General features: G+C 37.2%; 1 protein-coding gene across 1 annotated transcript in view; it reads left to right on the forward strand.

The window, feature by feature from the left end:
• Window positions 1–15,115, forward strand: part of DLG2 (discs, large homolog 2 (Drosophila)) — a 2,340,373-nt gene that overhangs the window by 19,990 nt on the left and 2,305,268 nt on the right. The window lies entirely within an intron of this gene.

Below are 15,115 nucleotides of genomic sequence, written 5' to 3' on the forward strand. Positions count from 1 at the left end.
AATATTCTTTTATGGCTAGTAAGAATTAATGACACACATAACTATAATCATCTTAGTTGGTATTAAATAAAAACAACTCTAAATGGACTCTTAACGAAATTTAAATAAACCCTGTCATTAGAGAATAGTATTTTAGAGAACATTTTTTAAGCAACAGATTTTTCAGTTAAAAATTAATAGTTTTATTAAGACCATTAACTGAATGGCCATACTTCTAAATAGATTTGTATGATGTGCTTAGATAAGATTGGGCTATGTCTTTTGATTGAGATTTTAAGAACTTTATTTAGGAAGAATATTGTTGAATGCTTTAGATAATTCTACCAGAATAATGTATTCATTTGGCAGTGCAGCATCATTACATGAGGAATAAAAAGACGAATGACAAAGAGTTGTATTTTGCCATTGTTTTAAGTGAGTGATAGATAACTTGGCAGAAAGCCTATAGAGTAGTTGAATTTCTCTAATAAAATGAGAGGTCACAGTAATCTGTAAAAAGCTGTTACATAAGTAATCCTGATGCCCAGCTTTGAATGGATAGATTTGTTTTGGCTGGTCTTTTAAGTCATTTTGGAATAAACCAGACTGCAAAGAATGGAGCGATGCTATACAATGCAACATAATTTTCTATTGAATTTTATTGGTCTCACTGTGCATTTTTTTTTTTAAGGACCCAAAAAGGAAAAACTACATAGCCCTTGTATCCTGAAGGGGATTGTATCTTTATAAAAGGATAAGTAGGGAACCATTGATAAACAGGGGATTATTTTTACTGGGTATTTTGCTTTCTGTTTCAACCAACCTCCCTTCCCCTTCTTTTTTGCTGCACATAATGGAAAATAGTGGCTTTAGCCCATTATTCTGATAATCAGATAGTATGTTGAAATAATGCCTTGCATGAATCTCAACTGAAGAAAATAGGAGGCACTCATAGTGCAGAAAATCCAATACAAGTGTATAGTAGGGTAAAACACTGTTATTGCAGAATGTGCTGTATCATTTACAGGTGACTCGGAAACCAGGCCTTGTCTCAGTAAATGAAAAGCATCACTTTGAAAATAAATAATATCCTTCTTTTGTGAAAAAAGAAAATGCAAACACTAGTTTATCTTAGATGGTATAATCTTTGAGCACAGAATTCTGTCTCCATAGCTTTGATCATTATTATAGTGTGTAAAAGCATTTTATAAATGGGTTCTGTGATAATAGGATGGGGAGTGATAGCAAAGGTATTGTTTTTTTATTTTTAAGGTATAACTTTATCTGATTATAAATATGCTGTGCTTAGTCACTTAGTCGTGTCCGAGGCTTTGCGACCCCAGGGACTGTAGCCTGCCAGGCTCTTCTGTCTGTGGGAATTCTCCAGGCAAGAACTCTGGAGTGGGTTGCCATGCCCTCCTCCAGGGGATCTTTCCAACCCAGGGACTGAATCCAGGTTTCCCGCATTGCAGGTGGATTTTTTACTGCCTGAGCCACTAGGGAAGCCTGATTATAAGCATAATATATGCTAATTATGGAACATTTTCAAAATAAAGTAAAAGAAAATTTCTCTTGTGATAAACAGTGTGAATGATAAACTGTTTGATTAACTTTCTTCTTTCTTGATTCTTTAGGCCCTGTATTCTGTTTTGATTTTCCATTTACGAATAACTGAAAGTATAAACACAAAGCCCTTAATTTTTAAAAAGTTAGTAATTAATGTTCATTAATACACAAAAAGAAAAATGCCTAAAATAGCAAAGCTGCACACTTCGATGTTAGGCTTAGGGTGACATCTTGTGGAAATACTAAGGAAAATGTTTTCTCCAGTGGATGGCTTTATGATGATTGCACTATTAGCACTTTTCAGAATTTGAATATAAGTGAATTCCACGATATTTTACAACTTAAGTCTCTTCATTTAGCACAGCTAAAGCAGTCAGATTTTCAAGGGACTGTATTAGATTATTTATCCTTTTTTTAGGAGCAAGATGGAATGTTTTCCTTTTTGTACGTCTCTGCCAGATCTACTTTGAAAATTTAACGATCTGTGTTAGCACCATAATTATCTGTAAAGACCATTTAAATCATGTAATCGGTTAGTTCATTTTTGAGTTATGTACCATGAAATTTCTTTGCTTTGATACCTTATTGAAAATTGCCTTATTTATTTATTACTTTTATGTACCAGTATGGACAGAACATGTATGTATATTTAGTACCTTTCAACCCCTTCTAAAATCTTGTTAGCATTGTTTAATCTAATTTTGTTTTCTCTTACTTCACTTCAGTGTTTGAGGGGGAACCTGGGGGGAAGCCTTAGAAGAGAATGGGTAGTAGTGATTGTTTCCTAAAAACTCTGCTGGTAGCATAGCAACATCTTAGAAAAGAACTTATCTTGCTTTATGGTGGCTGAATGTCAGATTTTGTGTTAGAGTAAAATATTTTTTATTTTCATAAACATAAGTATAGACCATATGGAATTATTAGCAATAGAGGTGACACAGTAGATATACTTACATATTGGGATTTATCATCTCCTTCTACCTGTCCCTACCTATTGAAGCCTTCTACCATGTCCTTACCTGTTAGCAGCTTTAACCAGCCCTTTCGTTATGTCTCATAGCACTTTGTTCATACTACTATAAAGCACTTGTTATGTTGCCTTATGACAAATTGAGTATATTACTACTCCCTCAATAGAATGTAATAGCTTGAGAGTTGAGGTTATATCTATATAACATTTGTACCCTCAGTTTGTGGGCTTTAATAATAATATGTCATCAATACATTTTATGTATTCAACAATTACTTAAAAAATACCTGTTATGTGTTACACATTATGCTTGACAATAGGGATATAACACTAAACTATCTGTTCAGTTGCTCAGTAGTGTCTGACTCTGCGACCCCATGGATTGAAGGCTTCCCTGTCCATTACCAACTCCTGGAGCCTACTCAAACTTGTGTTCATCACGTCAGTAAACTGTAGAGGAGAGAATAGTGCTTGCCCTTATGGGTGAGAGAAATCAAGTGGAGAAAAGAGATATTAGGTATGTGATTAGTGAGTCATTTAAATATAATAGTGATTAGTATTATAAAATTGATCTGCATGAGAATTTTATCAGATTTTAGTTTGAGTAAAAAAAAATTGCATTTTTTCTCACTGTAGTAATTCTAACATGTTGGGTTGGCCAAAAAAATTGTGTTTTCCTGTAACAGCTTATGGAAAATCCTAACAAACTTTTTGGTTTGTTATTTATTTCAAAGTAATATCTATTTACAAACATCATAATTATTCTGGTCTTAATTTGTTTTTGTAATAATTTTTGCCACCTGATCATAAGAAACTGAAATAATTTTTTGTAGATTATAGTGAAATGGTTATATAAATTTGGAACAACTTGACTCTAATCCTCCAAAGCAGAGGTTCTCAGAGTGTGGTTCTTGGATCAGCAGCATCAGCTTCACTTGGGAATTTGGTCAGCATTGCAAATTCTTGGGCCTCACTCCAGACTTACCGAATTACAAACTCTGAAAGCAGGGTGCAGCAAATATTGTTGCAATAAGCCTTCCAGGCTATTCTGAGGCATGCTAAAGTTTGAGAACTTGTGTTCTAAATAGTTAGAAATTTGGCCACTCAGGGAAAGAAATATAGTATGTGAACAGCATTAATAAATTTGGGAAAATATGATGGTGGCATTTCTTCATTCTTGAGTTTTATAAAAATTTAGTTTGATCTGTGTCAAATATAATGAGCCATTATATTATCATTCTGGGATATACAATAGTGTATCTGAAACATTGAAGTGGATTTTTTCCCTGTGGATACTTCATGGTAGTTTCTACCTATGGAACTGTGAATAGAGAACAAATAAGCTACACTGAGATGCCGTTGTTGGCACATGCGAAGCTCAGTTCAGTTCAGTTGCTCAATTGTGTCTGACTCTTTGCGACCCCATGGACTGCAGCATGCCAGGCTTCCGTGTCTATCACCAACTCCCGGAGCTTACTCAAACTCATGTCCATCCAGTTGGTGATGCCATCCTCTGTCGTCCCCTTCTCCTCCCACCTTCAATCTTTCCCAGCATCAGGATTTTTTCAAATGAGTCAGTTCATTGCATCAGGTGGCCAATTGGAGCTTCAGCTTCTAGACAGCATATTAAAAAGCAGGGACATTACTTTGCCAACAAAGGTCTGTCTAGTCAAAGCTGTGGTTTTTCCAGTAGTCATGTATGGATGTGAGAGTTGGACTATAAAGAAAGCTGAGCACTGAAGAATTGATGCTTTGAACTGTGGTGTTGGAGAAGACTGTTGAGAGTTCCTTGGACTGCAAGGAAGGTGAATGTTAGGTTCTTAAATACTGAGATCTACTCTGTTCTTGTTAATTTGTTTACAATACCCATTTCAGTAGAAAGAATGCAGGTATTTCAGTTATTACAATTTAGTAATAATAATTAATAAGTTATTTATGAGGTATTTACCTCCTTACATGGACATGTGCAGGTGAATATTATTAAAAACCAAATTCCTACCCTTGAGGATGTTAGGATCAGTTAGGAAGGTAATATTCACATATATACTAACAAGTATTACGTAGAATATAACCGAGGCTTAAACTCTGGAGCTTAGGCCAAAGTGCTGTAGGAGTCCAAAGAAGCATGGATTCATTGTAGATTGGTGTTACTGGGGAAGATTTGCTTTTACAAGATGTAAACTTGAGCTGGATCTTGTCAATGACAGGATTTGGGTAAGAAGAGGATAGAAAAGGACATTTTTTCCTCATCCATTTATCTAATTATCCATGTATCCATTTGTTCATTCAAACACTGAACACTGTGCCAGATATAAAACTGTAGAGAAAAGCATTAAATTAAATTGCATGAATAGTTTATATTTACCATTTCGAAAATGCTACAGTGGTGAAGTAGAGAATGTTGTGGGTGAGAAGCTTAACTTTAGCAGTGGAATCAGGGTGAGCTATCTTAGGGAAGTGGCATTTGAGGTGATAACAAACAGATTCATAGAAATCAGAAGGAGAGTGAGGAAATAGATGTGACTTAAACAACGTTCAAGATATTCTTGATATTTATACTTTAAAAATGTTCTCTCAGAGCTGGCCAAAGGATCGTATTAGACTTAAATCTTTTCTGGAGACTTGTTTAAGTTTGAAGATACACTTGAGAAACAAGAGTGGTAAGCAGAAAATGGGGCCCAAACAGTTCTTATAATTCCCTTTGTTAAACTGCTATATACTGAGTGTGATTAGTTGTGTGCTTTATGTCAAGCAGGATCAAATATTTCTTAAGTTAATTTTGACACTTTCAGTTGGATGCCACCAAGAAGTTTGTCTCTGGACCTTTTATATTTGTTGCAGGATTTATGTCACCAGATGGCACCATTTAACTAAATTTATGTACTATGGATGCTGATAAGGCTGATTGTTTTCAAATGAAGAATGTTTTTATTTGTGCTGTAATAGAAATAGCCCCAAATTAATTTCTTTTGATAGCATATTTGACTTCTATACACAGTATGGTAATGAAACCCCAAAAGTTTGTTGGGAGCTTGAAAGCATCTGGTAATTTCTGATAAGGTACATAATAAATGAAAATTTGGTGGTGATCACTATCACTGATATATGGAATCTGGTGAAAAAGCAGAACACAATAGGCTACCCTATCTAGATTTTCCCAGAGCTAGTAATATTATGAATATTTTAGCTTTGAATTTAACTTTCATATATAGGGAGTTGGTATGCATAATAATAAAAATACAGAGAAGATTCTAAAAGGTTGTTTTAGAAATAAGCCTTTTCAAGATGTTTAGAAATATCATGGTAGTAGTATATTAAATAATTTTGTCAATAGAGTATATGTTCTCTTGAATTGTGGAACTAATAAGATTAATAGAACATGATATAGAATTCTTTCTTAGTATAAATATTTATCCCAAGAAAATGAATATTTGTTCTTAGTTAAAAACTTCCTTAATGTTTTCCCTGACACTAAGCAAAATTAGTTATTTTCTCTCTTACGTCCCTATAGCATTTGTTAGTATTTCTGGTGTAGCAGTTACTCTGTTGTATTATTATTAATTGATTACATGTTGGCCTCCCTCAATAGACTATGAGCTTCTTGCATACAGGAACTGGTTCTAATTCAGTGTGTAGCAGTGTCTGCCATGGACTAGTCCATCATTAAATTTATTCATTTGACAGAATCTATCTTGAACATGTCCTATTTAAGAGACACTCAGGCTCTGGGGAGTCAGTAAGAAGAGAGATGTAGACCCTATTGTTATGAAACTCAGGGTCTACTAAGGGAATCAGACAATTAAATAAGTACAGCTGTGATAAATACTTTGAAATAGTTATTTGGATCAAATAGTAAAATAAGGAATTACATCAACTAATATAATTCATATTATTGTGGATTGTGTTTGTTTAAAAATGTTTAGATAGTATCTGTTAAAGGAAACCTTCCAGTAGTCTTCTGTTATCCTTGGAATGAAATTTGAACTTCTCACCTATAAGGCTCCCTATCACCTCTACCTACCTCTCATCTCTTAGCACTCTTCCCTACTCTATATTCCAGCCAAAATGGCCTTCTCTCTGCTTCCAAATGCTGCCCCAAAGCACTTTACATGCTTCCCTTTTGCTTGGAGCACTTTCTATCTAGATCTTTGCCTAACTTCGCTTATCTCATCGTTTAGGTCGCAGTGCTTTGAAAATGCCTTTTAATTTCACTTCTCACCTCTGTCCCACCCCCAAGTCACATCTATCACATTACCTGTCTTATTTTTGTCACTGTATGTATCACTATGAGAAATTTTATTATGTATTTTTTGTGTGGCTTTCTCCACTAGAATGTAAATTCTGTAGGAGCAGCCATCCTGCTTGTCATAATCATTGCTGTATCTTTTATATTAGCTTGGTGCCTAGAACATAATAGCCATGAAATAAATATTTGTTGAATGAATGAATGTTGGCTGCATGCCTAGGTCTCTGTTAGATTCCTGTTTAAGTTAGACTCATTTGAAAGGAGAGAAAATCTTCAATAAGTAGTTTTTTTTTTTGTTTTTGTTTCTTTATGTAGGCAGTTGCTAGCACTAAGTGAGCATCACAGGAAAGGTCCAGCTGGTGTCTCTATGACTGGGAATTATAACATGAGTTCAGGAAGGAGCATAGTGCCTGTAGAGCCCAGGGCAGGTGTTGTCAGCCAGGCAGAGCACGTGGAACTTTGCCTAAGCCAAAAGAATGGGTCCCAGTTACCAGCAAGCAGACTTCTGCATCAGAGGCTGGGAGTATGCCCAATGAGCAAATGGACAGGGACATTGCTCAAGGACCAGAGGAGCTGAATGACAGTGTGTTGATCCAGTGAACCCAACCTGTTTCTACCCCACGACTATGACGGCACAGAAAACAGCTGTCTTCCCCCAGAACTGTCTATGCTTATATCAGATCAGATCAGATCAGTCGCTCAGTCATGTCCGACTCTTTGCGACCCCATGAATTGCAGCACGCCAGGCCTCCCTGTCCATCACCAACTCCCAGAGTTCACTGAGACTCACATCCATCGAGTCAGTGATGCCATCCAGCCATCTCATCCTCTGTCGTCCCCTTCTCCTCCTGCCCCCAATCCCTCCCAGCATCAGAGTCTTCTCCAATGAGTCAACTCTTCGCATGAGGTGGCCAAAGTACTAGAGCTTCAGCTTTAGCATCATTCCTTCCAAAGAAAGCCCAGGGCTGATCTCTTTCAGAATGGACTGGTTGGATCTCCTTGCAGTCCAAGGGACTCTGAAGAGTCTTCTCCAACACCACAGTTCAAAAGCATCAATTCTTCGGCACTCAGCCTTCTTCACAGTCCAACTCTCACATCCATACATGACCACAGGAAAAACCATAGCCTTGACTAGATGGACCTTTGTTGGCAAAGTAATGTCTCTGCTTTTCAATATGCTATCTAGGTTGGTCATAACTTTCCTTCCAAGGAGTAAGCGTCTTTTAATTTCATGGCTGCAGTCACCACCTGTAGTGATTTTGGAGCCCCAAAAAATAAAGTCTGACACTGTTTCCACTGTTTCCCCATCTATTTCCCATGAAGTGATGGGACCGGATGCCATGATCTTCGTTTTCTGAATGTTGAGCTTTAAGCGAACTTTTTCACTCTCCACTTTCACTTCTAGGCATTATTTTAGGAGAAGCAGGAGGAGGGTAGGCTATATGAATGAACAGTTTTATATGAGACTTTAAATTATTGAGCCAGACTACACTTTAAACTGGATTGAGTGGCCACTTTTCCCATTTAGCTTGTGACTGAAGGCTTCTGAAGCAGTTGAATAAAACATAGACACAGTGAAGAGCTATATATTTTGTTTGCCGCCATGCCACTTATACCATCGTGTGGTAGAATTTGCACATGTGATCCTGCAATACTGACCCATAGATCTCAGTGTTGGTTCTTACTTCATACTACTTTCCAGTTTGGTATTGAATGTTGAAAAATATTAACCACAAGTAAGAACAATGGAAAAAAAAATCACAAGTATCTCATAGGGAAAGGGGCTTCCCAGGAGGCATTAGTGGTAAAAGAACCTGTCTGCCAATGCAAGGGACATAAGAGATGAGGGTTCAGTCCCTGTGTTAGGAAGATCCCCTGAGGAGGGCATAGCAATCCACTCCAGTACTCTTGTCTGGAGAATCTCATGAATAGAGGAGCCTGGTGGGTTTCAGTCCATAGGGTCACCCAGAGTCAGACTCAACTGAAGTGACTTAGCATGCATGCACATCTCATAGGGAAATCTTTTTGTTGTTGTTTTTCAGTCGCCAAGTTGTGTCCAACTCTTTGGGACCCCATGGATTGCAGCATGCCAGGCCTCCCTGCCCCTCACCATCTCCCAGAATTTGCCTAAGTTCATGTCCATTGAACTGATGATGCCATCCAACCATCTCATCCTCTGTCACCCTCTTCTCCTTCTGCCTTTGTATAAAAAGGCAAAAAGAGGGAAGCCTTTGCCTTCATCCTGTTAGCTCTGGTCCCTGGCAAAAGATGGAAGTGGTGGAGAGTGAGGAACATTGGTCTACCTTTGTTTACATGAGTCTTTCCTAAGAGTTGCTTAAGAAAACATTTCTTCTCCACCTTATTTCTTGCTCGGAAACTACAGAACTTCTTAGACAATATTAGGAATTCCAAACATTGCAGTAATAACCTACAGATACCACAAAGCATAAATTTTCCTGGTTCCTAGTTTCAGAGACTGTAAGTTTTACCTTATATTCAGTTTCCAGTTTGCTGTCAAAATAGTAAATTTTCATAAAACTGTAAGATTAGAGTTTTCTTTGCAGGACCATATACATGCATATTGAGTCATCAAATGTACCTAGAACCACCAAACTCAAGTGGGCATGCCAGTTCTTACAAATCTAGTTAATCATGAATCCCTTAAAAATTTAAAGCATTTTTAAATTGACAGAAACAAATTATACTGAATATTAAATAATGCATTCAGAAACATGTTTGGTTTTAAAAATAAACCATTTGAAAATAAACTATTCAAAAATAAACCTTGTTCTTTAGAAATAGTTGCTGCAGGAGTTTTTTGAAGATGGGTTTAAGAGCTCTTCAATTGATCAAAATAGGACAGTAATTATATACATATATAAATGTGACTTCAGTCACTCAGTCGAATGTGACTTAGATTTCATTAATTGGGGTACTTAATATCGTCAGCAAAACCTGTTTATTTAAGGTGCAGGACTCCAGTTAGTAATTTTTCTGAATATATGTTCACTTTTTTCTTGCTTTCTTCCTTATACAAATTTAATTTTCTTAACTATATGTTTTCTAGAAATGGAAGCCCTGGAGATATAGAAAATTTAATATATTTAGTAGGGCTCTCTGCAGGTACTAAACAAACTTTGGTACAGGATACTTCCATTTCCTGAGTTTGAGTGTTTATAATTGTAACTTGGAAGAGCTGGACTAATGCAATGACTTTCTTTATAAACATGTATGATTATGAAGAGGAATATGACTCTGCATATTGAATGATGTATATAGGAACATGGATAGCAGTTTTCTACATAATAATTTCATACTTTCAAATTTGAATGATTGTCATTATTTTGCCTTTGTTTTTGGGTAGTCCAGTTCCGCGCATCAGATTCTTGATCTCTGCTCTAGTAGTAATCTCTTCCTTCACTGTATCTCAACCACCCATTGTTAAATTTTACTCTGTACATCTTAATATAATTAATAACCACATTTTTCTAAAAAATGTCAGGTTGTAAACATTCTGTGACCATCACTAATCACCTTTTATTGATACAGTTCATTTATGTATCTCCCATACAAACCATTCTTTGATTCCATCAGTTCAGTTCAGTTCAGTCACTTAGTCATGTCCAACTCTTTGCGACCCCATGAACTGCAGCACGCCAGGCCTCCCTGTCCATCACCAACTCCCAGAGTTCACTCAAACTCGAGTCGGTGATGCCATCCAGCTATCTCATTCTCTGTCCCCTTTTCCTCCTGCCCCCAATCCCTCCCAGCATCAGGGTCTTTTCCAATGAGTCAGCTCTTCGCATGAGGTGGCCAAAGTATTGAATTTCAGCTTCAGCATCAGTCCTTCCAATGAACACCCAGGACTGATCTCCTTTAGAATGGACTGGTTGAATCTCCTTGCAGTCCAAGGGACTCTCAAGATTCTTCTCCAACACCACAGTTCAAAAGCATCAATTCTTTGGCACTCAGCTTTCTTTATAGTCCAACTCTCACATTCGTACATGACCACTGGAAAAACCATAGCCTTGACTAGCTGGACCTTTGTTGGCAAAGTAATGTCTCTGCTTTTTAATATGCTGTCAGGTTGGTCATGGAGAAGGCGATGGCACCCCACTCCAGTACTCTTGCCTGGAAAATCCCATGGACAGAGGAGCCTGGTAGGCTGCCGTCCATGGGGTCGCAAAGAGTTGGGCATGACTGAGCGACTTCCCTTTTACTTTTCACTTTCATGCATTAGAGAAGGAAATGGCAACCCACTCCAGTGTTCTTGCTTGGAGAAGCCCAGGGACAGGAGAGCCTGGTGGGCTGCCGTGTATGGGGTCACACAGAGTCAGATACGACTGAAGTGACTTAGGAGCAGCAGGTTGGTCATAACATTCCTTCCAAGGAGTAAGCGTCTTTTAATTTCATGGCTGCAATCACCATCTACACTGATTTTGGAGCCCACAAAAATAAAGTCAGCCATTGTTTCCACTTTTTCCCCATCTATTTGCCATGAAGTGATGAGACCACATGCCATGATCTTAGTTTTGATCCCATAAGCACTACTAAATCAATGACTCCACAGTTTTATTTTCATGATCTGTTAGCAACCATAAGTCTTCAGGTCCAGCTTAAAATAACATGATTCATTGCTGTAATTAATCATTTTGTATACATCTTCAATTTCTTTGTTGTCTGTCCATCTGCTGGCAAAAATCAACCTCTCATTAAACTTACTTCTGTCTATTCCATGTCTGCTCCATTCCAACTAACTGTAGCTGGAGAAATACATACAACCTTTTTAGCTGGTTCCACTTTAAATTATGACCAAAAAGCCTACTGTGGTTCTTTGGACAGTTCACTTTCTTGTTCCCAGGGAGAACATTTCATATCTTTTCTTCCTCTTCAAATGTAGTACACTGAACCTTCTTAAACTTTAGCTGCTGATCTTTCTTCTTACTTTATTGAGACAATAAAAACAATCAGAGAGCTTCCTCCTCTTTTCAGTATTTGATCTGCCTATATCTGTATCTATGTGTTTAGCTTTTTATTAATGTGGATAGACTGTCTCTCCTTTTATCTAAGACTAAATCCTCTTCTTGGATAGAGTATTAGTGTCCTGGAAGGTAACAGAAAGCCTTCTTAAACAGAGTTTAATTTCAAATTTGTTTACAAAGAGATGGGAGGAATTAAGGGAATCAACCAGGAATGGAAGCACGTGGGGACTAGGAACAGTGGGAATCTTGAAGGAACAGGGAAAGCGTGTGAACTATTAATATAACACAGATAGAACTATAATTATTAGAAGGGATGCTTGAGAGGAGCTATGGCTTTAGGAAGAAGATAGCCATTGCCAAACCACCACCCAGCAAGGAGAGAGCTGGACAAATGAACATCCCAACCTCTTTTTCCTCCCTTCCCTAGTCATCTGCTGGTTACTATTAGTGGACCCCAATAGAAAGCCAGAGGACAAGGGAGCTGGGTAACAGAGTCTGTTAAGGTCAGCTTCCCAGGACACAGTGCGGGGTTAATAGGGGAAGAAGGATGACCTAGAAGGGCAAACAGAGAAGCTTCATGACGTGTTATGTCTAGATTTTCAAATCTAGACAAGAATCAAAGAATATGCTATTGTAATTATTCCTCCTCTTTTTGCAATTAATACTTACCTTTCTATTCATTTACTCTTATTAGCATACACATGTCTCCTCTTAAAAGGAACATTTTGGAGTAAGGGTTAAGCCAGATGACCTGGATTCATATCCTGGCTCCTCTGCCACTTACTATTTGTGTGACTCTGAGCAGATTTGATAACTGCTCTGTGCCTCAATTCCCCTGTCTCTAAAATAAGGATGGTAGCAGAAGTACCCACCTCATAGGGTTGTTGTGAAGATAAATAGTATTTTTATGGTTGATTGTATTGTTCAAACTTTGTTTTTTATTTTTTTTTAAATTATTTTTTATTGGAGTTGATTTACAACATAATGTTAATTTTGGCTGTACAGCAAAGTGACTTAGTTATACACATGTATACATATATACTACATTCTCCTCATCGTCTCCATCTCAGTAAATGTCATCGTTGTTTTCCCAGAAACCTAGGAGTCATCATGGGTTTTTCTCTTTTTTTCACATTCTAATATAGTCCATCTACAAATTTTTTTGCCAAATTTTCAAATTAAGTCTAGAATCCTACCAATTCCTACCATCTCCAGTATCCCATTGTGGTCTTAGCCACTTTAGTCTCTTTAGTCTACGGCAGTAGTTTCCTGACTGACATCTCTTTGCTTTCGTTCTCGGCCCAGTCTGTTCTCTGCATAGCATCCACAGTGACCTTTTGAAACAAAAGATCATTTATCTCATACTTAAACACCCTCCATTGGTTTTCTGTCACTCTCAAAGCAAAATTTAAACTCCTTATCATGACTGGAAGGCCTTATATAATTTGAGTCCTGTCTACCTCTTTCACCTCTTCTATTGACATTCTCAATGTTGCCTGCTCCCCCTCCAATCATGTTGGCCTTGAACTTTTCCTTGAATAAGCTTTCTGCTTTAGGGCATTTGCACTTGCTATTTCCTCTGCCTGCAAATGTCTGCTCACTTTCTCACTTGTTCAAGTGCTGTCCAATTGGCCTTTCCCAAACCCCTGCTCTAAAATAGCCACTCTCCTCCCATTGCTTTTTTTAAAAATTACTTTAGTGAATTTTTCTTTATTGTACTTACCAACATATATTTATTTGTGCTACTTACTTCTGATCTTTGCCTCCCAACTATAATGTAATCTCTTTGAGGCCAGGGATTTGGTTATCTCGTTCACTCCTCTGATCCCAATGCTTACTCAAGTTTATGGAGTATAATAAAAGCTAGTATAATGTGGTGCGTGAAGGAAAAGCTAATTTACTGTTGATGGTCAGCTTTCAAATTTTGGCAAGATAACTGCATTAACTTTTTCTTTATTTTTGCTTTTTGTTTAAAGTCAAAATCGTTAGATTCTTAAGTGAAAAGTACTGTGTGGAGAAAGATATTCATTTAAAAGAGCCTTTTGCATTTGCGATATTTTATAGTTAATACAGTTGGGATTTTGCATTTGTTTTCAGGGTTTTTTTGTGCCAAGAGCTCAGGGCATCAAAGACTGTGATTTAAGAGGTCAGAAAAGTACATTAGGTTAATTATGCTACTGTGGTGTCAGGCAATCACTTGGAGTTTGCTGGTGTGCAGTGATCAAAACAGCATCATTTAAAATCTCTAGACCTGATCAACTAAACAGAAAATTAACGAGGAAACACAAACTTCAAATGATACAATAGACCAGTTAGACCTAATTGATATCTATAGGACATTGCATCCCAAAACAATGAATTTCACCTTTTTCTCAAGCGCACATGGAACCTTCTCCAGGATAGATCACATCCTGGGCCATAAAGCTAGCCTTGGTAAATTCAAGAAAACAGAAATCATTCCAAGCATCTTTTCTGACCACAATGCAGTAAGATTAGATCTCAATTACAGGAGAAAAACTATTAAAAATTCCAACATATGTAGGCTGAACAACACGCTGCTGAATAACCAACAAATCACAGAAGAAATCAAAAAAGAAATCAAAATTTGCATAGAAACGAATGAAAATGAAAACACAACAACCCAAAACCTGTGGGACACTGTAAAAGCAGTCCTAAGGGGAAAGTTCATAGCAATACAGGCATACCTCAAGAAACAAGAAAAAAGTCAAATAAATAGCCTAACTCTACACCTAGAGCAACTAGAAAAGGAAGAAATGAAGAACCCCAGGGTTAGTAGAAGGAAAGAAATCTTAAAAATTAGAGCAGAAATAAATGCAAAAGAAACAAAAGAGACCGTAGCAAAAATCAACAAAGCCAAAAGCTGGTTCTTTGAAAGGATAAATAAAATTGACAAACCATTAGCCGGACTCATCAAGAAACAAAGGGAGAAAAATCAAATCAATAAAATTAGAAACGAAAATGGAGAGATCACAACAGACAACACAGAAATACAAAGGATCATAAGAGACTACTATCAACAATTATATGCCAATAAAATGGACATTACGTGGAAGAAATGGACAAATTCTTAGAAAAGTACAACTTTCCAAAACTGGACCAGGAAGAAATAGAAAATCTTAACAGACCCATCACAAGCACGGAAATTGAAACTGTAATCAAAAATCTTTCAGCAAACAAAAGCCCAGGTCCAGACAGCTTCACAGCTGAATTCTGCCAAAAATTTAGAGAAGAGCTAACACCTATCCTGCTCAAACTCTTCCAGAAAATTGCAGAGGAAGGTAAACTTCCAAACTCATTCTATGAGGCCACCATCACCCTAATACCAAAACCTGACAAAGATCCCACAAAAAA

Source organism: Bison bison, unplaced genomic scaffold (assembly GCF_000754665.1).
Source record: "Bison bison bison isolate TAMUID 2011002044 unplaced genomic scaffold, Bison_UMD1.0 scf7180017864324, whole genome shotgun sequence".
Classification (NCBI taxonomy): domain Eukaryota; kingdom Metazoa; phylum Chordata; class Mammalia; order Artiodactyla; family Bovidae; genus Bison; species Bison bison.